Source organism: Fistularia commersonii, chromosome 21 (genome assembly GCF_037954325.1).
Source record: "Fistularia commersonii isolate RoL2024-O1a breed Wild chromosome 21, RoL_Fcom_v1.0, whole genome shotgun sequence".
In the NCBI taxonomy this organism is placed as follows: Eukaryota; Metazoa; Chordata; class Actinopteri; order Syngnathiformes; family Fistulariidae; genus Fistularia; species Fistularia commersonii.
Window position 1 is genome coordinate 6,029,198 of NC_141304.1, and position 26,098 is coordinate 6,055,295.

General features: G+C 39.7%; 1 protein-coding gene across 1 annotated transcript in view; it reads right to left on the reverse strand.

Annotated features, from left to right (window-relative positions):
* The window catches only part of frmd4ba (FERM domain containing 4Ba), a 49,684-nt gene extending 35,128 nt beyond the window's left edge, over positions 1-14,556 (reverse strand). The window contains exon 1 of the mRNA XM_086167863.1: positions 14,324-14,556. The gene's annotated coding sequence lies outside the window, so the exon portion shown is untranslated. The remainder of the gene's footprint in view (positions 1-14,323) is intronic.
* Positions 14,557-26,098: the final 11,542 nt, after the last annotated feature.

The window sequence follows — 26,098 nt, forward strand, 5'->3', positions numbered from 1 at the left end:
TCAATTCGTTTCGCAATATTTATTGGCTTTGTCTATACTCCTCTTAATTTAAGCAGGTTTTGTTTCCTTTGAGTTTGAAATATAAGCATAAAGATGAAAAAAAAAAAACGGAATCGATATATTTCTGTCTTCTGTGCTGTTTTCTGCTGTTTACAGGCCACATCCAGTAAGCTTGTACATTTCTAGTTATGGAAATGATCGGTTATTTTATAGTTTTCTATGGTTTACCGTGCTTAAAAACGCACACATACATATTACAAATTTGATGGAAAAGCACTATGAGGTGGTAAATTGAGACAAAACCAGCCTACCCTCGTAAGATTTGGATGGGGAGTTGGGGGGAGTGCATCATTATCTATCGTAAAAAGAAAACAAGATGACATCTTAATTGTAGCTGTAACACCATGTGACCAAGCTTTGCTTAGCAAATGAGTGACAAGACAAACAGGCTTTTTTGAGAGTGCGTGTTGTGGTATAGTCATGCTGGGCTTTGTGTGGCCAGATAGACGGCACAAAAAATAAAAGAAAGGCAGGGGGATTGGGAAGAGCCCCAGGAGCTATCAGGCTTCCGCCATCCACCTATCGTCAGCTGACTCTTGAGAAGTTGGGGAGACGGTTCTTGAAGGAGACAGCGCTCAGAGGCTCACTGTGGGCCACAGGGCACGACAAACCATGTATGTGTGTAACCCAGATGCCGGGAGGCGGAGGAGGTCAGTGCAGAAGAAACGTTTGGGGAGGAAAGACAGAGTGTCAGCCCCCGGCATCCAACTGTCTGTTGCAAAAATTTCCCCCCCAGAGATTGTGGGTGCTCAGATTTGCATCATAAGTGGGAGAATAAAAGGACTGTGTCATTATAGGTACTATAGCCATTGATGGAAAATATGAATGGCTACTGTGGACTTTTCCACAAGGCTCAAAACGAAACAAAGAGAAAGAAGAGAAAGGAAAAGGGGGAGGAGACACAACCAGAGAGGCGGTAATGAGCCTCATTATGAATATTACAAGAAGATGATAAAATACAGCACTAATGTGAAACTGTTTTAATACCAAAATAGCTTGCAGAATATGTTATTCAATCACTCATATATTTTTTTACATTGATAAATACACCTCGTTTTAATGTGCGGCAACTTCAAAAACAGCTATACAGGACTGTCTCAGAAAATTTGAATATTGTGATAAAGTTCTTTATCTTCTGTAATGCAATTAAAGAAACAAAATTTACTTTTTCACGATATTTTAATATTTTGAGATAGGATTTTTAAGTTTTCTTAAGATGTAAGCCATAATCAGCAATATTAAAATAATAAAAGGCTTTAAGTATTTCAGTTGATTTGTAATGAATCCAGAATGTATGACATTTTTGTTTTTGTAATTGCATTACAGAAGATAAAGAGCCTTATAACAATATTCTAATTTTCTGAGACAGTCCTGTATGTCATATAGCCATGTCTAGCCTGTTTGTTTTATGGTCTGGTCTGCCAGCCATTTTCAATGCCATATGGTTGCGCTGAAATTGCATTGCAATTCTTTTGATTTATTTGTGCAATGATGGCAAACAAAAGCTTGATGACCCCATTGCAAAAATGTATTGCACATTTCTTGGGTTATTGTTGGACCACATTAATAACTGCTAATTTGCATCTTGCATTCATCGGTAACAACAATAGAACAGGGTGGCCTGTATCACAAACTGCATTGTGTGGTGTCTGTCCTTTGTTACGACTTCTGAATTACAACCATTGTAGGAAAAATAAAATTGAATTAGAGCCATCATCTGTTCAATTTACATCACTAATTGCAAATAATATCCAAGAGAGTGTGTACGTGCTATGAGAAAAGGTTGTAAAAAGACTCAAACTAAAGGACATTTAAAAGTTATTTTTTCACATGTGAGGCAAAGTTCCTGCCATAAATGTTTATATTACTGTGGTACTTGCTATTGTTTCCATAGCACACATGTAGCCAGGAGGGCCAAAAACTCCAGGGTCACAACTCCGCTCAATTCAGAAAAAAACATACATTGACATTCTGAAGACCCACCGACGGCTGAAAATCAATTATGTGGCTCCAATCTAGATTTAGCAGAGTTTTGCCAGTTGCAGCGAGATGACATGCAGTAATGAGACCCTCTGGCTTATCACCCTCAATCCAATTTGCTAACTAGATGATGAGATCAGTTACATGGCTTTATCAGGGCAGAAAACACATGATCTACATCCAGATGTACAGTATATTAGTAATACGCCTGCACACACGCACACACACACACACACACACACACACACACACACACACACACACACGCACACACACACACACACACACACACACACACACGTGCGCATACACACAAACACACACACTTTCTTGACCACTTTCTATATGTACATGTACATGTACATATACATATACATATACATATACATATACATATACATATACATATACCACCTCCAGCAGAGCTTCAACCAATTCCCAGGGGAGGCGGGGGACATTAAGTTAGAGTGGGCCATGTTCCATGCCTCCATTGTCGAGGCAGCACACTGGAGCTGTGGACGTATCGTGGTCGGTACCTGATAAGGCAGTGACCCCCGAACCCGTTGGTGGACCCCAGAGGTGAGGGATGCCATCAAGCTGAGGAAGGAGTCATACCAAGCCTTTCTGGCCTGTGGGGCCAAAAAATTGGCTGTGGGAGGAGTTTGGTGAGGACATGGCAAACGACTTTCAAGGGAAATAGCAAGGAGATTCTGGTCCGCCATTCATTGGCTCGGGAAGCAGTATGCTGTCAACACTGTGCATAGTGGGGATGGTTGGAAGCTGACTTTTACTTTGGACATTGTGGATCAGTGGAAGGAATACTTCTACGGCATCCTCAGTCCAGAAGACATGACTTCCGATGAGGGAGCAGTCGCGAAAATTTGGGGAGGGCTCTCCTCTTCCAGGAGCTGAAGTAGCCGAGGTAGTCAAAAAGCTCGATATTGGGTTCCTTAAGGTTCTGGATGTTATGGGGCTGTCCTGGCTGACACGCCTCTGGGGCATCACATGAAAGGCAGGGGTAGTGCCGCCGGATTGGCAGAATAGGGTGGTGATCCCCCTCTTTATAAAGGGGGATTGGAAGGTGTGCTCCAACCACAGGGGAATCACCCTCCCTGGAAATGTCTACTCAGGGGTAGTGGAGGGGAGGGTCTGACAGATCGCTGCACCTCTGATCCAGGTGGAGTAGCATGGTTTTTGTCCTGGCTGTGGAACAGTGGAGCAGCTCTACACCCTTGGCAAGGTCCTTAAAGGCATGTGGGAGTTTGCCTTCGCAGTATACATGTGTTTTGTGGACCTGGAGAAGGTATATGACCATTTCCCGCAGAAAATTCTGCGGGGAATGCTTTGGGAGTATTGGGTACCAAAATATGGGCTGTTTGGTCCTTGTATGATCGGTGTCAGAGCATGGTCCACATTGCTAGTTGTAGGTTGGACTCGTTTCCCGTGAGGGTTGGACCCCACCAGGGCTGTCTTTTGTCACAGATTCTGTTCAGAGCTTTTAGTTCTGAACAGAATCTGGACTGAATTTCTAAGTCCAGCCAGGGTTTTGAGGCAAATAAGTTTGGTGTCTCTGCTTTTTGTGGACGATGTGGTTCTATTGGCTTCAGTTTGTTGCCGAATCGGGATAAGTGGTCGGGATGAGGATCAGCAGCTCCAAATCCAAGAACATGGATATCAGCTGAAAACAGGTGCGATGCCTACTCTGGGTTGCGGAAGAATTCCTGCCACAAGTGGAGAAATTCAGGTATCTTGTTCACAAGTGAGGGGAGGAGATCCACAGACGGATCGGTGCTTTGTCAGCAGTTATGGGGATACTGTAAAGGTCTGTCTTGGTCAAGAAGGACCTGAGCCAAAAGGCAAAGCTTTCAATTTATCGGCCAGTCTACATTCCTATCCACACCTATGGTCACAAGCTGTGGGTCATGACCTAAAGAACAAGGTTGTGGATCCAGGTGGCTGAAACAGAATCTCCCTTAGAGATAGGGTGAGGAGTTCAACCATCCAGGAAGGCATCAGAGCAGAGTTGGTGCTCCTCCACGTGGAGAGGAGTCAAATGAAGTGTATCTGGTTAGAATGCTTCCTTCACCCAGGTGAAGTGTTCCGGGCACGTCTAACCGTGAGGAGGCCCTGGGGAAGACCACGGTCATGCTTGAGGGATGATGTCTGCTGGCCTGGGAGCGCCTCGGGATCTCCTGGAAGAGCTGGACCAGGTGGCCGGGGAAAGGGAAGTTTGGGCCTCTCTGCTTTGGCTGCAGTCTCCGCAACCCAATCCCAGATATGTGTTTGAAAATGGAAGGATGGGAGAATGGATGGATGGATGGATATAGATATACATATATGTTCATTCATTATCTATACCACCTATCCTGCATTCAGGGTCGTGGGGCTACTGAGGCCTATTCCAGATGTCACTGGGTAGGAGGCTTGGGTTCACTCAGGACGGGTCACCAGTTGATAACATGGCCACACAAAGAGATATTCATGCATTCACTCTCCCATTTACATATTATATAGAGGCATACAACCATTCACTCCCTTATTCACATGTCTGGGCAAATAGGATGGCCAATGAACCACCTGCATGTCTTCGGACTGTGGAAGTAAACCAGAGAACCTGCAGGAAACCCTTGCAGACACAGGGAGAACATTGAGACCTCATAGAGAAGCCCCTGGACCAGGGACTTACTTGCTATGAAGCGCTAATTACTGTGTATTGAGAATAAATATATGCATTTATAAACATGAAATAAAATTCCCGATATTTCTCATGAAGAATTTCCCCAAAACAAAAGTTATGAAAAGTGTATTGTATTTGTCCCATACTTTTTAAATTCATTTGCATAGTGTGTTTCTGATTTGCAATTTTCCATAACCAATAAATATCTGGGCATATCTAGAGTGAGAAATGCTTTTCAGCCTTTGCAATATGCCATCAGTACCGCAGAAAAACTAAATTTTGTGCCGCCGTTTGAATACAAAGCCTCTCAGCAGACCAAAAGCTCTGTCAGAGGGATTTCATGATACGCAACGATTTGAGTTCATTGGGAGTCAAATGGGGATTTCCAGCTTGAGGAGTGAAGAGCCCCCCAAACACGACATCTGTTCCTGCTTCACTGCAGCTTAGACATATATTGTTGAGCAGTGAAAATGTGTACTGTCACACATCCTACCACAGTTACAGACGGGCGAAGAGACCAGATGTCCCAGAGCTTTTGGATTTTTAATATCTTAGAAAAGACACTTTGTGAAACAAATTGAGATTTTATCAAGAAAAATGTTGTTAGAAGAGATAAAACATTTATAACTTAGTAACAGTAAAGACAAAAGGAAAAGGCAATGTATCACATTAAGATACATATTAAAACACTGGGGTTTCATTGCAAATTATATTGGGTAAACAAGGTTATAAAAATATATAAGAATATAACCGGGGGCTAAAAATACTTGAAAGAAGCTGTTTAAGTTGAAAAGCTAATGTAGTATTACTGGTCATAGAAAGATTACTGGAGAGTCAATCACCAGCTGATTTTGTTGTTTTTCAGAATTGTTTAAAGCAGCGATTATTAGTTGTTTCAGCTAAAACCAGACCACTACACAAACTGAATGGCTTCCTATTAAACAACAAGTCAAGAGACAGGCTTTGACCCTGTATGTTCCCAGCAGTGTACATCACATATATGACGACTGAGATTTGTGACGGTATAAGTAATTTAACTTAAGAAAATGTGGGAGTAATAGCTATCAGAGTTCTTCTTCTTCCTCCAAGGGGTAAAATATTGGTTAATTCTTCTTCCACAGCCTCTTTTTGGTCCAAATGCTCCTATGTCTTGCCAGAACTATGTGGGAAAGGAAAGATCTGCAATAAGAACAACTAACTTATAATTACCGTCGTATTACTTTAAGTGAACAATATGATTTTTCCTTTTCTTTTTTTTTTTTTTGTCTTTGAGAATGTGATAGCTCAACACATGCCCAACTCTTACCTGCCAAAAAAGAGAAAAAAAACTTCATTGTATGTTGTGTGGAGTCCGGTTACTGATGCACCCTGATAATGGTTACAGTCTTCCAGTAATTTGAAACTGTATTCGTAAGACCCTTTTACGCTCATTAACTTTAAAGCTGTATTTGCCTGACGTTAGTATCATCAGGTGACTCCAGTAATTTCATTTTAGCCACAAGGAGGATCCGACAAACAGAGCAATCGCTCATCTGGTAAATTAAATACATCTCATGGATGGATTACGTTAATCTGGGTCAGAGCTACAGGATAGCTACAAACATCAAGACTGTCGTCTAGTTCATATAACTTTGGGTTTAAATCAAATTGGAATTTGCAAAACAGTTAGGAAAGACACTGCAGGTGAATGGGAAAATAATGATAATGTAAAATAAGCATTTTAACAACCATTGGCAAGATCATTCCCATTCAAACATCCATTAAAACAGCACTTGCAATGAAGTAAAGAGGAAATCTTTTTTTTTAAAGAGCTATTACTCAAACAAAAATAATTCTCGGAATAAAAAAAGCTGAAAATACAAATTTCGAATGTGGGGTATAAAGAAATGCATTATTTTTATTTTTTTTGCCAATACATAAATAAGATTTGGACATTTTTCAATTTCTATGACATCTAATAAATGCCAAAGCTTTAAATAAATGAATATATATATATATACATTGGACTATAAAAAGATGCTTTTATATTAAAATACAACTGAAAGTTTTGCAAAATTGACATAAGTAAAATAGTGAGACAGCAGCATAACACATTTGAGAATTCTTTCCAACATTTTGGAAAATTTGCATTAATTAACCTAAAATGACATCAAAGATAATAAAATGATTCCATTAACAATAGCGAGAATTGAAAAAGAATAAAATGAAATAATCCTTCCATCATGTTGTGGTTACACACTCCTGCACATGATTTTTTTGCACTTCATTAGATGTTTTATTTGCCATTGTGGTTTAACTGAAACAACCCCCAACCAACGTCCCCTTCTTGGATGAATATCATCTAACATCCTTGCCCGCTTGACACCTGTTGCGACAGTGCACCACACGATATTGCCTTCTTTTCCTTGTATCACCAAAGTATCACAAAACACCGACCTGAGGCTGCTCCCGTTGGCACAGTTCTATTGATGTGACCATAACAGCTCATGAGATTCGGCAGGCCTGCCACTGAGACTCAAGGGTACAGTTGCGGGGTGTGCAAATACAGGACAGCCCGTGTTTCATGTCTTTATAAACACAGCCAAACCCGTTAAGCGACACAATGCAACCTTGAAAAGACTTCTAGATCAAAAGGTAGGCATTTCTATTCAATACTGGGGTTTCCTCTGATATGGTTTCCCTGCCATTGTGCATCTGAACATCTACGTCTTTCCTCCATGTAACTACATGAAACCATCACCCAGTGGGCTGTCTGAGAGGAGCGGCTGGGTGTTTGGTTTCAGTTCACAGGGCAGGGGATAATGGCTTGCCTCCTTCCATGCCTCTCCTCATCTCAAAGTATAGCGGTGAAGGTGACTGCAGATGGATGATTTCTTTCTGTTTAAACTGCATTGGATAGGAGTTGGAGATGTGTGAATGTGTGTGTGTGTGTGCGTGCGTGTTTGTACGCACGCTGTTCTTTCAGTTCTGCGACCATGTAAAAGAGAAGCTCACATAAAAATCTACTGAAACATTTCATTTTCACTCTATGGATGGGCAATTTTATAACCTCAGTCCCAACATGGCCTGGTATATATATCCACAAACAATACAGCTCAGACAAAATAAAGATATCATGCCAAGGTTTGAAGTGTTTGCGTGTGTGTGTGTGAGGGGGAAGTGGAGCACAGGGGGGTGTGGTAGTCCATGTGAGCAGGAAAAAACATAGGGCTTGATAGGCTGAGGTAAGGTGGGGGTTAGACTATATCACGTATTCAAAGAAGTCTCCAGTGGGTCTCTTTATCATGCTTTCATCCCTTCTGGCACTTCATGTGTGAAACGTACACATGAGGTTTCCGGCACTGAGCAGTATCGATCGCGGTGGACCCGAGTCTGTAGGGCATTTCTGTAGCAGGAGCTTTTTTTTTTCATGGCAGACACCATGTAGCTCTCTATTTCCAAGTAAGCAGCTAATAATAGCAGCTTAGGCCATATTGATCCAACTTGCACACCTCGTGCACTCACCATCTAGGTAGTCTCACACCGGTCATTAGCATTTAAGCTTTCAAAAAACATCTTCCTGCTTGGCTGAAGTGTATTTCACCTGCAATCACCGGCATAGAGCATGTTGAGAGGAAAATGAGGAAAATGATTGATCACAAGGGGGGTGGCTTAATGCAGAGAGACACACAGCGCCATAATTACGAGACTTCCACGTCTCCAAAACCTCCTAGGAAAGAGAATGGCAGCGGAGAGCTTTGCTTTGTTGTTATTTTCATTTTCCTAGCCTCTCAGCAATTACTCGCCAGCCTGAGAGACACATGGGAAGGAGGAGGTGAACACAAACAAAAAAAAAAAAGGCGGAGGGAGGGGGGGTTCTGCGCCGGAGTTGAATGTTGCACAAATGTGTTGGGTTCAAGGATTGCTCCGCTGCCTGAGGCCGCAGATGAACCCACGAGGAAGCAGGTGCTCACCTGCCTGGATCTGTTATCAGATCTACATATTACCTGCACACCAGTAAAGCTACAGACAGTACCTTCACTTTCATAGTCTTGTGAAAACAGAGAGTTAATTAACCAGGAAATATACCCTTACTGTTTTAACATGTCACTTTCATTCATTAACTATGCTAAAACATTCTCCTGAAAATCAAAAGCTGCAGGAAGTTGTAAGCGAGAGCTGTAGCAACGAGAGGAAGAGATTAGTCACATATTTATTTACATGTGTTTGTATATTTATATATGCTTATATTTTTATGCTTTCATATATAAATATGACAGCATAATGTGTATGTGTGTGTGTATATGTATACGCGTGAGTATCATATATATACTGTATATATGTGTGTAAAATCTGGCAAAATCTGGATAAAGTGGTCTATTTTTATGTATATATAAAGCCAAGAGTCTACACGCTGCATGGTGGTGCAGTAGTTCGTGCTTTTACCTCACAGCCTAAAGGTCCCTGGTCTGATCCCGACAGGGGGCCTTTCGGTGTGGAATTTGCATTTTTGCCCCGTGTTTGAGTGGGTTTTTCCTCCCATGGACAAAAATCATGCAGTGGGTTAATTAGAGTCGGTAAATTCCCAAGACGTGTGAATGAGAGATTGAATATCACAGTTGGAATAGGCTCCAGCACCCTCGTGACACGGACAGCAGGATAAGCGGTATGGATAGTGAATGAATGAATTAATATCTAACGCTAATGATTTAGCCATCTCTTTAAAAGTAGAAACACACACATGTGCTTGCAGGTGCACACAGTCACACTGTATGTTGGCATGGCATGGCATAATGCAACGGCGTAACACTATATTGATCAATTAAAGCAAAACGGCTAAGACCTGCTCCTCAACATGTCTTCTTGCATTGGTGTTTGAATAAATTCTCTAACAGCAATGCACCTGTTTTATTTTAAGTTGATGGGATGAAATATAAATGGGCTAGATTTTCTTCCTCGGACAGATTTATAAACATCGGTGAATAAATCTTCTAAGGTCCACATTTGGATTTAAGTGACTCTGGAAGAGTAGGTTTAAACTGCAACCCAAGTCCATTCTATATGGCTCACATCTAGACCAGGTCAAGACCTGCTCATTACATTTGGGCCACATCTGGAAATGCAGCACGTGTCCCTACAACCCATGGTTCTGTTGTCTGTGACCCTCATAATGTGCAATCACATCTGGCCTCAATTACAATTGAGCCCTAAGGGTGTTCTAGATTAGGTCCAAATGTGCCTGCAGTATGCGGTTAGCTAATGACGTGTTCTTCCAGTTTTCTCTTGCGTGGAGATTTATATATAGATTCTCTTGCGTGAAATTTATATACTTTACAATTTGCAACTGGACCTAGTAAGACAAACTACAAGGTTTGACAGTCAAAGCTTTTTGTCAATAGTGAAGATGAAAGTTGTAGCCCGAGGAATAAACAAAATAAAGTAATTAAACAAGAGTGGACGGTAAGTAAAGATAATATAATAGACCAGATCCCAAAATAAAACCAAAAGACACAAATACTGCTTAAAAACTGCAACATGAACAACAAAAGAATGGAAAATCTAATAAAACATGAAATAATGGTTGAAGAAGAAAAAAAAAAACCCTCCAGGCATAAAGAGTATAGCACTGGAAGTCTAAAGGGTTGCATAATTCTCTCAAGATAAACTACAACATGCAGGATTATGTTCCAAGATTGCGCAATCACATGCTTCGCCGTTCAGTCAGATGGAGAATTGAAAAACTATCTTCGGCATACTTCCCCTGATCAAAGTTGCAAGAAACATGCTAAATAAATTAGTAAATACGATCATTTAAGTGTAAAATATATCCAACTTCATAAGTTTACTTGTTTCTTTATGTGTGCAGTCAGTGCCGGTGTAGCTTGTTGTACATAATAATTTGACCCATTATTACAACAAATACTGATATGAGCATATGAGCCACTTTGAGCTTCATTTCCTAATATTTTGACTTGAGTCCCTTTCCACAGTTTCAGCAAAAAGTAATTCAAATGAAATACATCCAGATCACAATCAGGGATGAGCGGAAAATGATGAAGAATTGGTTTGAAATGAGTCATTTCTCATGGAATCAATTGCCCTCATGATGAATAAATGATAACATAATGCCAACTTACAGATTTGCCTCAGCTGTCATCAGGGTATAAACCACACTGTGGTATCTGCGATTAATTTCCCATAAACCATCCCTTGGGACACAAGGCTTTTACTCTGACAGGCCTTGGTTGATATCCAGTGGCACACATGGTCAACCCTTAAATCCGTTCCTGTGTCCATTCCTTAAATAATTAATTAGAAGTTGGGCTAAAGTGACAAGTTTTAAGGGGAATTACTTCACAGACAGGCAACTGTCTATCCATAAACAGATCGGAGCTTGACTTAATGCAGCCTCTTTTATCTAAATGATGCGAAAACAGGCTCCCAGAGGAATACAAAAAAACTGCTGAGAGCCACAGGCCCGGCGCCTCTGTTTTTCTAAAGGGAAATAATGTCTCAGAACATTATTCACAACACATGGGCTTGAAAAGAACTCAATCTTTAAAACATTAACATAATCAGCCATTGAAACGCTGCATGATTTCTCGTGAGTAAATCTGAGTTATATTGTCTTTGTTCGGCAGGTTCTTTGTAGTGCTCAGGATGCTCTGTCTGGAAGCAGGCACGAAACAAGAAAAAAGGGATGTGACGTCTCTGTCTGCTTGGTTTGCCAATGAAGAACAGAATCCTGTTGACACAACTTTCGGCGGGCACCATGTTTACGGTGCTTATGTTACGTATAGTGTCGGAAGGTCCTGAGGTCATTCACAGAAGTCTGTTTTGACTGCACTTGTGGGACCAAAATTACAACTACGGCAGGAACCCAGACATCCCCTCTGGACCAGGTCTGCGTCGATTCCACTACTAAACCTTATAGATTACCGCTGACCTACAAACGTTTTAACATGGAAATTGCCCTTTTCCTGACCCCAAGTTAGACCTCTGGCAGCAGCATGCCTGTGTAGATTTAGTAAAATCCACAAATCTGTGTTTGGGTTTGTTCAATGCAAAGCTATGACTTTTTTCTCTATGTATTTCTATAAATTATGGGCCTGTCAATCAAATTACATCTTCCATGACTTTGGAGAGAACTCTCAGGATGGGATATAGGAGAATTTTTGTTCATGCATATAATATATATTCTCTAATGTTGGTATCTTCCCTATCTGTTATAAAATCATTACGTTGTCCTGGACCTTCACATGTAAAACAAGAATTTGAATGCTTTGATTTGTAGCATATATCTAAGACTTTTCACATCAGTTTTTCATTATATTCAATAACAGACCCAGCGTGGATCAGATATTAAAAAATAGTTGAAACTGGAAAAAAATCAGGTTGAGATTCAACATTGAAACGACATTATATCAGTGTATTCTTCTTTTGGCTGCTCCCTTCAGGGGTTGCTGCAGCAAATCACCTGCCTCCATCTAACCCTATTCTCTGTATCCTCCTTATTCCCACATAATAACTTAATGTCCTCTTTCACAACATTAATGCACCTTCACTTCAGTCTTCCTCTAGTCCTCCTCCTTGGCAGTTCAATATATTCCCCATCCATCCTCTGCATATGTCCAGACCATCTCAGTCTAACTTTATCTTCAAAACATCTAACATGTGCTGTCCCTCTGATGCACTCATTCCTGATCGTATCCATCTGTCACTCCCAAAGAGCAGCTCAACACTTAAATCAGCATAAGAATGTCACAATATGTGAAAGTTCTACAGTGTTTAAATGATTATATTTAAATATTTGGAAGTTATTGGTTAATAATACAACAATGCATTGTTTTTAGTCTTCTAAACTGTCTTAAGTCTTCCAAACTGACATCTTGAATTGTGATTATTTGATGAAACAACTTAATGTAAACATCAAGCACCACTGGTATAGAAAAAAAAATTATAAAGTCTCCCTCTTAAAACAATCACATGAGATACAGAAAACAAAAAACTGAACCATATGTTGAATAGGCAGTTGATTTAGGAAAAAAAAAAATTGACAATTTATTTAATACGGTTACAATATATATTACAAATACTTATCCCTGAAGTCTTGATATGGGTCTATTAGCAAATTAGTATTAGCCGATTCAATTGGCTGACACACAATTATCCATCCCATTTTTTATGTTAGTTATTAAATAATAATTCAAACTTAAAAAGTTACATGTGCGAGAGAGGGGGGCAGATAAAGTGAAAGAATTTCATCTTCACATGGCAGGTTTAAAAAAAAAAAAAGTGATTGATGTCAAGTTTAATATCAAATACCAGCTGGACAAGAACTCGTTCTCCAGCAGGAGTTTTCAGTCTCATAAACCCGTGTGACGGCAGGATCAGGTGACCTAACTGACGAGCACTCATTGAAAAGTGCAAGCGAGACAAGATACTGACAATTTGTGGGAAAGAAACAGAAAAACTGCTGACTGGCAACCTGTGAGACAAAACGCCTGTTTTAAGGTGAGCTGGGAAGACTGGATCAGCGTGGGTCCCACTCCTGAGTTTGTCCGTTCACTTTTTCACTGTCCCGCACTGGTTGTTAATGGAGCCCCGGTTGGGCGACAGCGTTGGAATATTCTGTTGTAGTTAATAGCTGTATTGAATAGGAAGTGCTGACCCCATTAAAAGCTGCTGAACAACCTAGACTAAAGCTGACACAAAGCTGCGCTGCCTTTGCACTTTGTGTTTGTCAGGGAGAGAGAGAGAGAGAGGGAGCACATGTTGCTCTCATGAGGCAAAAATTCACAACTGTCCTGAGCCGTCCCCTCCTTTGTTTGGTATCTCAGCCCTCTGGATTCCAATCTAATAACTGATATTTAAAGGTCCCAGTCAAATCCTGTGTACTCTGTGTACATATTCCCTGGGAGGCTGTGACACTACACGCGCGCACACACACACACACACACACACACACACACACACACACACACACGCACATACACACCTACAGCCCATGCTGCCTGTAGTGACACAAGACGCCTGACAGGATATCACATGCCCGCCTGACCATTGTTTGGTTTTGAGCAGGAAGCAGGATACTCACCCAGAGCTGAGACACAGACTGCATGACCCGGGGAGCAAAATGTCCACTTGGAGTAAATTAAGGATAATCACTGATTATTAAAAAAAAAAAGGAAGTTGTCCTTCACCCTCTCCGCTTGTGATACATCACACTAGTCAGCTGTTAAGTTCTAAGTATTGTTTTGAAACAAACCAACACACACACACACACCCAAACCAAAAACAGAGGATACATTTCTGGCAAGAAATGAGTCATGTTGACATGTCAACACCTCAACAATCAGCTAATATGAAAACTTCAAGTAAAAGATCCCTTCCTGTCAGGACAAAAGAAGCAGCAAATAAACTGAAATGTGTGCTACTCACAAGAGACCAGTTCTAAAGAATCAAAGATATTTGGAAATGACATGAACTGTGTGGTCTTACATTTAAGAAGAGAAGTAACATCCCACCTGCTTTTATGACCATTTGTTGTTTTAATAATTGATGCGAAGGGCAAAAGAGTTCTGAATGTGTGTGTGTGTGTGTGTGTGATGGTGAAACATCTCTCACCTTGTGTCTTTTGTTGTGGTCTGATCGCCGCCACTTATTGTTCCTCCGGTTGTCCTCTACACCCGCCTCCTGCCCTCGGCCTCTGAGACCCTCTCGGGCTGAAAGGACCGATCAGAACGTACTGGAGGCTCAGTCGGTACCGGACATCATACATACACGCACACACGTACACACGCACATCGGGCGGCGGAGTCGGAGAACAAGACTGTGTCACAAAAAACGTTGTCTCCCACTCGGCGCGCACAGATGGCCCCATCCATTCACATGTCCCGCCTCCTCCTCCTCCTCCTCCTCCTCTTCCTCTTCTTCCTCCTCCTCCTCCTCGCTACCTTCCTCACATTTAGGACAGGACAGACGCCCTCCTCCCGCCCCCTTCCTTCCTCACCCGCAACTTCTCCGCTCGCACGCCTTTTCGCCGGTGAAGGAGCGCTCCCTGCTGCGCCGACAGTGGAAATAGTGTGGCGGCGTTTTTGAGGCGCATCCACTTATTCATCAATTGTTATATTTATATTTATATATATTATATTCATATATATTTTCTTTCAGTATATTTTATATTTTTTGATATTATATATAAAAATATATAATGTCAGGAATATATAAAATATATATATACATATATATGAAAATTCAAGAATAAGTGGATGCCCCTCATATATATTTACACAGTATATGGCTCAACCGACGACCAGTTATAAGCGTCCCATAATTTTAAGTATTAAAAAACTTCACTGTGAAGAGGAGCAAGCTATGTCTTATTATTTGTACGCAATGATAACATAGAAGCCATTCATATGTATGATAAGGGAATTTGGGTTTTTATGGAAGAAAATCTTAACAGGCAAATCACATTTGTAACAGTATTTATGGCATAGTTTAAAAAAAAAAAAAAAAAACAACAAGTCAATTTTAAGTATTCACAATCTGTCAATAAAGACCTTCTGAGCGTTTTTTGTTATCATGCCCTTAAATTGAGATAGTGATGTAACTGTGTCTTCTAAATCAGTTGAACTACTAGTGAGTGAGACTTGTTGATTTGGCTCTTGTCCTCAGAAACTGAAGTGATTGATTCTTTTCCAGATCCCCTTACTAATCTCTGCGTCCCTTTAGTAGTTAATACATATTTATAGCACTTTGATGACAGAACGAGCTGAAGTAATGTGTAAAAATATACTTTCACTTTATTTTTAAAACTACTTAACCATTTAAGGGAACTGAACAGTCCTGGTTAGATTCCCAGCTCCTCATGGCCCGTTGAAGTGTTGTTGAACAAGACACTGAACCTCTAACTGGCACTGTTCAGTAGCTGCCTTCTACTCATTGTTCATCCATGATGGATTAAATGCTGACGTTGTGCTGTATGAGTAACTGAATGAGATGCGTAAAGTGAATACAGTTTCTTTCTGGATTTACAAAATAATGAGATTTATTGTTATATTATATTATATTATATTATATTATATTATATTATATTATATTATATTATATTATATTATATTATATTATATTATATTATATTAATGCAGCCTTGGGGCAGCACGGGCCAGTGTCTCCCTGAGCCGGTCCCAAGCCCGGATAAATGCCAAGTGTTGCGTCAGAATTGCATCCAGCCTCTGGGGCCGACTGTAGGGACTTTGAATATTGGGACTATGACAGGAAAAGGTAAAGAGTTGGTCGACATGATGCAGAGAATGAAGGTGGACTCTGTTAGACTCTGTGTCCAGGAGACGAGATAGAAAGGTAGTAAGGCTGGAAAGTTAAGAGCGGGCTATAAGTTGTACTATCATGGTACTGACAGGAAGAGAAATGGTGGAGGAGTTATCTTGAAGGAGGAGTTTGTCAGGAAAGTTCTCGAGGTGAAAGATGTCAGATAGACTTATGGGTCTGAAACTGGAAATTGAAGGTGTGATGCTCAATGTTGTTAGTGGCTATGCCCCTCAGGTGGGATGTGAGTCTGAGGAGAAGGAGAAGTTCTGGAATGACTTAGATGAAGTGATGCAGAATATCCCCAGAGATTAGAGAGTGGTAATTGGTGCAGACTTCAATGGGCAAGTTTGTGCAGGCAATAGAGGGGGTGAGGAAGTGATGGACAGATTTGGTATACAGGATAGAAACACAGAGCGACAGATGGTGGTAGATTTTGTAAAAATGATGGAAATGGCTGTAGTGAACACTTTTTCCCAGAAAAAACAGGAACATATGGTAACTTATAAGAGCGAAGGTAGGAGCACACAGGTCAACTACATCTTGTATAGACAAGGTAACCTGAAAGAGATCAGTGACTGCACAGTAGTTGTAGTTGATAGTGTAGCCAGACAGCATGGCATGCTGGTTTGTAGGATGACTGGTGACAAGGAAGATCAAGAGGACAAAGGCAGCGCAGAGGACAAAGTGGTGGAAGCTGAAAAGGGAGGAGTGTTGCATGGTTTTCAGTGAGGAGTGAGAAAGGCTCTGGGTGGTGAGAGTGAGCTTCCAGATGATTGGACAACTCCAGATAGTGTTATCAGGGAGACACGCAGGAGAGTACTTGGTGTGTCATCTGGAAGGAAAGTAGATAGACTTAGTGGTGGAACGAGGAAGTGCAGGAGTATATACAGAGAACGTGGTCAGCAAAGAAGTGGGACACTGGGAGGACTGAAGAGAACAGACAGGAGTACAGGGAGATACAGCGGAAGATAAAGATAGAGGTAGTAAAGGCAAAACAATGGGCACATGATGACGTCTATGCTCGGTTGGACAGTAATGAGGGAGAGAATGATCTATACAGGTCGGCAAAACATGAGAGATAAAGATGGAAAGAATATACAACAGGTCTGGGTGATTAAGGTTGGAGGGAAATTTATTAACAGATGCTGGAGGAGTGATGGGAAGATGGAAAGAGTACTTGGAAGAGCTGATGAATGTGGAAAATGAAAGCGAGGGAAGGGTAGGAGAGGTGACTATTGTAGACCACAAAGTAGCAGAGATTAGTAAAAGTGAAGTGAGGGAGGCATTGAAGAGGATGAAGAATGGAAGGGCAGTAAGTCCTGATTATTTAGCTGTGGAGTTGTGGAAATGTCTGGGTGGTAGTAGTATTCCTGGATAGATTATTCAACAGGATCTTATAGAGTAAGAAGAATGCCTGAAGAATGCAGAAGAAGTGTGATGGTGCCCATTTTTAAGAATAAGGGGGATGTGCAGATTTGCGGCAAGTACAGAGGGATAATGTTGATGAGCCATACAATGAAGTTACAGGAAAGAGTAGCCGAAAGTAGACTGAGAGCAGAAGTCAGCACTGTGAACAGCAGTATGGCTTCATGCCTACAAAGAGTACTACAGATGCAGAATTTACTTTGAGAATGCAAATATAGAAGTACAGATTGTCAGTGGGAGCTGCATTGCACTTTTGTAGACCTAGAAAAAGCATACAGGGTACTGAGAGAGGAACTCTGGTATTGTATGAGGATATCTGGAGTGGCAAAGAAGTATGTTAGAATGGTGCAGGACATGTATGCTAGGTATGAGACATTGGTGCAGTGTGCTGCAGGGGTAAGAGAAATGTTCAAGGTGGAGATGGGACTCCATCAAGGATCAGCTCAGAGCCCCTTCTTGTTTGCAGTGGTGATGGAAAGGCTGACAGAAGAGGTTAGACAGGAATCTCCATAAACCATGATGATTGCAGATGACATTGTGATCTGTAGTGAGAGCAGGAGTTGAGGAAAATCTAGAGAGGTGGATGAATGCTCAGGAAAGGAGAGGAATGCAGTTACTTGTAGCAAGACAGAGTATATGTATGTGAATGAGAGGAACCCAAGTGGAAAGGTGAACAGTGGAGATCAAGACGTTGATCTCAGACAGTCCAGAGCAAGGGAGAGTGTGGAAAATAAGTGAAGAAACAGGTTCAAGCAGGTTTAAATGGGTGGAGAAAAGTGTCAGGGGTACTATGTGATAGAAGACTATCAGTTAGAATGAAAGGAAAGGTGTACAAAACAGTGGTGAGACCAGCAGTGCTGAATGGCCTAGAAACCGTTACAATGACGAAAAGACAGGAGGCAGTACGAGAAGTCGCAGAGATGAAGATGCTATAGTTCTCTTTGGGAGTGATGAGGATGGATCAGGAACGAGCCCCTCAGAGGAACAGCACATGTTAGATGTTTCGGAGAGAAGGTCAGAGAAGCCAGACTTAGATGATTCCGTCATGTACAGAGGAGGGATAGTGAATATATTGGTAAATGGATGCTGGAATTGGAGCGGCCAGGCAGGAGGTCTCAAGGAAGACCAAAAAGAAGATTTATGGATGCAGTGAGAGAGGATATGAAGGTAATTGGTGTGAGAGAGGAGGATACAGAGAATAGGGTTAGATGGAGAAGGTTGATTCACTGTGGCGATCCCTGAACAGAAAAGCTGTAAGGTGAAGAAGATTCTATTCTATTCTATTCTATTAAAAATCTTAACATTTCTTAACTTGAAGATGGTTTGTTGTTAAACATTATTATTTTAATCTTTATTGTTTTTAGCAATTACTACTTAATCAACTGAAACATTTTCTGGGCAATTTAGGATACTTCCTTAGAACAGCTGCGAGTCCTGCTGGACAAAACCATGATGATAAATGAGGATACCTAAACATTAATACAACCTACTATAACTAATATAAAATACTGGGAAACTAGAACTTAGAACTTGAACTAGAACTAGAAAAAAATCTAATCTGATCAGCACTGTAAAATTAACTTTGAATGTCCCTATCCTAGAATTACAGCCTCTTTGCAGATTTTGTCGGAAGACGACTTGTATCATTTTGGACATATTGCATGTCTGCGATGTCAAGGGAAGGAAAGGAGTGTCACTGTGTTGTGGTTTTGTGGGTGTCTGAACAATGGAAAAGCCTAGTTATCCACAGAAAGTGCAGGAGAGAGGAAATGGGAGGGATGAAACCACCCAGTGTATTACAAGCCAGCAAAGCCAAGGGTCAGAACAGCTTTCGGCACGAGGGTGCCTTGGCTGCACTCATGCAGAGAGAGGGGAATAAAAAAAGAAAAACAAAAGATGAATCTTCTCGCTTGATGGCTGCTGAGTTACTGGAGCAAGATGCTGTCATGGAGGGCTAAATGAGTCACCCGTTGGACCCCAACCCCCTCCTCCACATTTATGAGGATTTCTGTGAGCCTGTGATTAGGCTCACCCCAGTGCCATTTGTGCGTCAAGTACCCCCAATCCACCCCCCCTCTACCCCCGACAGACAGACAGACACACACAGACACACACACAGACACACACACAGACACACACACAGACACACACACACACACACACACACACACACACACACACACACACACACACACACTAAATCTGTACTTGGCTTCAGCTCCCACTGAGATTAGCCCACCAGCTATTGTTCTGATCGACACCTCTTGCGAGCGTTATTGTCTGACAAATAGTATTACATTATACATGGATTTAGAAAAATGATTTGTTTTTGTATAAACAGAGAAAAATGACCTTCCAGCCTGATGGAAGATCTTTTTATTAGCCGTATTGAAAACAAGTGGATTCTAATTCCTCGGTTGTAGGTTGAGAAAAGATTGTTGATCAAAACCGCCAGATGATAGATATTGACATTGTAATAGAAGTGCTTAAATATCATTATCTAACTAATATTTATAATCCATGTTGAGATGAATATTTAAAGGGAAAACAAATTATTCAAGAGAGCTTTTTATTTACATTATATAGCACCACACAAAGGAACAGAGGGTTAAACAGTTTTAGCAGAATTTCAACAAATAGGAAGACTTGTCCTTGGATGTGTGTGAAAAGTGAGCCTGCAGCTGTGAAGCACAAACTGTCTTTAAAGGGGTCTTTGTTTGTGCAAAGAGGAAACTATGAATTTTAAGTACATGGGGATTATGTTCTGCTCATGCTCATGTAACAGATGTTAACAAGGCCAGGTCTCCCCTCCTGAGAGCAGCCTGATTGACACTCTTTCCCTCTCCCATTGGCCCGTTGTTACAATCTTGTCGCCTGGGTCTTAATGTTAATGTTAGCTCCACCCCACCCAAGGACAGATTAACCCCCCCCCACCATGCTCTCCAGTCTTGACTTTGACAGACTGGTAATGTCATCTCAGTTTATGCCAGCTCTTGTGCTTTCCCCATTAGAGCAGCCTTCACGCATTCATGAGCGGGTCGACACAAACAAAGGCTGTTTGACAATAAGTTATTCCAACAATAAGTGAGCACTGACCTGATTGGCATCTACGTCCTCGCATCAGACGTTGAAGCAGGTCAGCTGTTGTGCCACCAGCCCCCATTCTTCTCCCACTGCCTGGTCATTTCAGTATGTCTTTAGTATTTTCCAGGTCAGCATGAATAAACAGAGTGGATTGCCCCCCTCCGTCCCCCTCTCCATTGGTTTCTGGAAAAAAACACATCACACATCTGAGTTCTGTTGGACCCCTGTGCAGTTTACAGTGTTTATAACGCAATATAGTTAAAAACAGCAAACCCTGAATTTTATGCAGAAATTCACAGGTACTCATTCGTCATTCAGGTAAAGTAACATTTATAGATTTTAGATTTCAGTGAAAGTGTGATCAAAATGAACAAAAAACAAAAAACAAAATTGACAAACCAGGATTGCAGTTATTTTTTAATGTTTCCTTTATATATATTCATATATATTTATATATTTTAATGTTTCCTGTTATGTGGCGGTTACACATATCAAGATAAGGAATAGTATATTTAATACATACTATCATGTTTGTCTGATAGTGCTGCAAGCATTCTACTTATAACAGCTCCATATAAATCAGTTCCATCAGGAAAAATCACAGACTGCTAAAAATTTTCTCAAGCGAGACTTGGATTGACAAAAACATTCATTCAGACACCACTTAGTGAATGCACAGTGCTTAATAACAACAAATAAAAGCATGTAACAACCTTTCATATCTAAATTGCAAATAACTGAATGAATAAACATGGATATGAAAAATGTGCAATAAATAAATTCCAAAGACAGAAAGCTGTCCAAGGCATCGGCAAAACTCCTCATGCAGACGTGTATTGATTAGCTGGGCTTGGGTTTGTGCAATGTCTGAGCTGATCTGGAATCAATATTAAATGGCACCATTTTTGTGGGAAAAATTAATTAACGCATTCGAATCTTTACAATGTCACTGTCCTCGATTCCCTCTGCCCTAATTTCAGTCAAATTCTTTCTTGTGACTCACTGCGGGATTTTACAAATCAGGCCTGTGGGCACGCCTCTCAAATTTAGTTATGAATTAGCACAGATAATTTGACACATTTGGTGTAAAAATTGCTATGTAGGTTCAAAGTCTGCATTGAAATAACAAGGCAGAGGAGAGTTAAAGTCCAGAATGTTGTTGCTTTATTATTATTATTTTTACTATTATCATTATTATTATTATTAGAACAATAATAATGTATAATGTATAATTGAATGAAATAATGAAAATGCTGGCAGCATTGTTGCAAATAAGAGATAAAAACAAAAAAATCCCTGAGAGCAAGGTCATCCTGTTATAATAGTGTATTCAAAATTCTATAAAAATAATAAATACAATTATATTTTTGCAGAATGATAAATATTTTGTGATTTAGTGTTTTCTAGATTTTGCAGATTATGTTGAATGACTGTTTGATCTGAAACAGAGCTTTAGTAACTTTATTCTAACCAAATAAACTGCAGAACTTGCTTTTCTAAATGTTCTTTGTGTGATTTTATGATTTACCAACATGTTTTTTTATTGCATTTATTTTGGGGACAGCCTAATGGGGGCACCCCTTGCTCATTTCAAGAAAGACCACACTAACACAAAAAAAACACACACACTAACACATTCACACACACTAACACACACACATGCACACACTAACACATGCACACACACGTGCGGTCTATAAAAGCTCTTTTCTTCACATTTATGTCGTTTATCCAGGAATTTCTCATGTTTGTCAAAATACACCACAAGCAGAGCCATTAAAATTTTTTGACCCAAATGAATTGAATTTTTACCATCCAAAGTCCTTGAAGAACACAATGAGTGTTGTGTAAAAATTGAAAAGAGAAAATTACAGCCCAAAGGCAATCAAGTTTACAGCAGAATGATTCATATTATTGGAAAATTAACAAGGGAGAATCAGCAATTAACAGCTCAAAGCATTTCTTCTCACTCCTGCTGCCTCCCTACTCTTTGCCAATTTTGCCGTTGTACCATTTTTCAAGAAGTACTAATATCCTTTATTATCCTTCTGTTATTGTATGTTACTTTAAACGAGTACTGCCATGTTACTGTATTCATGACAATGTTACAGAGCAAATTCAGAAGTACCTGACTGAGAGAAAAAGTTCAAACTGAAAACTGTTCCAATCATCAAACCATGAACATTAGATTCAAAATGTATAAACCCGAAGTCAGATTAATCATTATATTCAATAGTTACCCCTATGGAAAAAACGGCTATTAAATAACTATCAAAGCTACACATTTTATTTTCTGTTTCTTTTTAACATTTGATACCATGAGGGCATACTATTTCCCACTTCCTTTTTTGAAAATGCTTTCAATTAACTAAATACAAAATATGTAGTTAGACATAAGATGTCTACAATCAGAAAATATTGCTCAGAAATAAAACGCAATATGATTTATTGTGACGTGAAATTCTGCTTGATTCAGTTAGGCCAACTTTATTTGCAACTGACTACATTTTCCGTGCCGAAAGCATTGTAATAACTGATTAAGGGGGACTAATAATCACAAAATTATTAGATATTAATTTTTATTATTGTCACCTGGTACAAATACCACAATGGACCCAATGATCGCTGGGGTCTTGTAGTTATATACATTTATTTTGAATCATACATGTATTAAGCCATGGTGGAACCTTATTTTATTGAAAAATAAATCAACGTTAAATAACGTATACAGAAACTATTGGTAAAAAAGACAAATTGCAGATGTAAGTTATTGTGGAGGGCTACGACTATTGAGATAACATTATAATCAAATAAATACATGTCCAACAACGACAAATCCACGAAACCTATTAATCGGACTGTAAAAATTAAAACAGTTAAGTTAACAAGGTTTTTCAAAAATGTCAACCTGGAGTTCAAAAAGAATAAAGCAAATAAAATAATTTTCATTTATGGAAACAAGGCTAGCATGTTACCATAACATGCTAACGAGAAAACTGACTCCCAAACAAACCCATCCTTTTGAATGGTAATTGTTTGGCCCTGGAACAGTTCTATTTTCTAAATAAACCAAAGTTTTACACATTATTTCAAACAAAGAGGTCAGGGGAGCTCTCTCTCACCACTCCACAAAGTCCAAGTGAGGAAACAGGAAGTGGACCCTGGGGAACCTTGGCAGCAAACTGATAACAGTATCAAACAGTGCCACCTAGTGGCTGGTATGTAAATAACCCCGAGGGCTTTGTCCACACAAGGGAAATGAAGTCAGGGAGGATTTATCTCCTGGATGCATCCTTGTTGTTAAACCACCAAAGACCCGACGTCCAAATGTCTGGACTTCACGCTTTGGGATGGTGAACAAGGGCTTCGGTTGTAGGAGATAATGATAATTTAAAAAAAAAATCTAATTCTATCTGACAAATGCGACTTATGCCTTTATTTCATTCTTTTTCACAAGAATCCCAACACTTTTCTCGTAACGCCATAACCAGCATAACAGATGCTCATCTGTTTATCCTTTCTAGGCATGAAGTACATTGAAATTAAGTTATTTGTTGATTTTTTCCTCTTTCTGTTTGCTTTCCTGCTTTGGCTGATTGCTTCTGCCTGGTTGCATTCACATTTATTTAACACCGTTTCAGAATTAATCACGTCTTGAGGTTTATGTGTATCATCTTTTGTGTTACGCCTGTGTGCAGATACTCAGAGGATGGAGTGCCTGAATCCTGAAGTGTCTCAACTGCTCACGTTGCATTGATGTAATCGTGCCATTGTGCACTGAGAATGAAAGGGCAGGGATGTGTAGCACTACTGTATTGAGACATTTTATTTTTAGGCCCTCAAGTCCCATGACATTGACTTTTCCTTTGGCTGCCTGTCTTAAAACATAGTGTGATCACACTGTGGAGTGTAGATGCACTAACATGTAAGGACCCATTTTAAGGGAACATTGTGTTACAATGTATGTCTAAATACAAGGAATGATATGTAGAAAGAGATCACACTTGGCTTATATGGCATTTTCCACTCATATTCTTGAAAGGGGTTGGAAAAGAGTGGCAACGTTGTACAAAGAACACTTAAGATGTACAAGGAGATCTGTGTTTGAGCAAGCAAGACAGGACAAATACTCCAGTGTAGATTGGAATACAGTTTACTGTCTATTTGTTTACATACAGATGGGCCTCTTTGTGTATAATCGAACCATTCTTTATACGCAGCAGAATAGAGTTGTAAAATCAATATAGAAGAAAACAGGAGGCCTTTTTAAATGAAGTTACTACAAAACATATTAATCTAATACAATATAAACCATCCATGACTATTGAGTTGATCATATTTTAAAATCAAGCAAGAGGGAAAAAACATTAGATCAACAAAGATATCTAATAATAAGAAAACTATATTATATTATATTATATTATATTATATTATATTATATTATATTATATTATATTATATTATATTATATTATATTATATTATATTATATTATATTATATTATATTATATATCAGTATTGATTCACTGTAGCATTTGGTTTTCTGCTTCTACTGAATATTACAATACTTCCATGTGGAATCTATATGTTGTACAATTAAAGTCAAAATAAAATTTGAATTGCACAACAAAACTGATCTAAACCCCTAAAGTCTACCCATGGATTGGATGACAAAATATTATTTTGTGGTAAGTTGTATGGTAATACCAATAAGTAAAATGAGACATTCAGGCATATCATTATTTCATATTTTGTTAACGCATTATAATAAAACATCCTCAAAATAAAAAAAAATAAGTAGACATTAAAAGTACCACTGACTTAACAGACACTGAGTGTAATGTGTGTTTGGCGCCCTCCAGTGAGCATATTCAGCCACAGTCACGGGCAGAGGAAAGAGGCAGAGGAGACCTTTGACAGTCCAAAGATCAATGCAAAACATTTGCTCTAAATGCACTTCTTAATAAATCGATAAATAAGTCAATATAATAAATATGATCATTTGTGCCCCTGGGTTCTGTCAAGAATTAAAACAATAGGTCATTTTGCTGAGCTGAATACAAGAGTCCTTTGAAGTCTCTTGGTTAGCTTTTAAGAGAGCGTTTACGTGAGTGTGCATGTCTGAGTGTGTGTGAGTGTGTGTGTGTGGCTATTTACATTGTAGTTTTAGCCTTTTATGAGTGTTAAACAACATTTTCAATATTAGAAAAAGAATCTTGCTTATGGATTGCCAATGGAACAGTGAGCACTCTGGGACTTTCCAAGGGCTTATATGAAATATAAACAATAAAACTATTCAAATTTGTGTTCCCTCCTCCCCAGTCACTCTTTAGTACTTTTTGTTGTCATTTGGTTGTTTGCCTTGTCGGATTTTCACATTATATAAGATGCTGTTGAATCCAGTATGTCTAGATTAGCAGTTGTGGCTGAAAACAGTCCAGTGTAAATTGCTTTGAAACTGCAAACAGCAACAGCTTTATGAAAGTGGAGTGACCATTTTTTTTTCCTCAGGTAAGGTAAGTGATAACCACCCTCATTTTTTTTTACAGTATTCCTGAC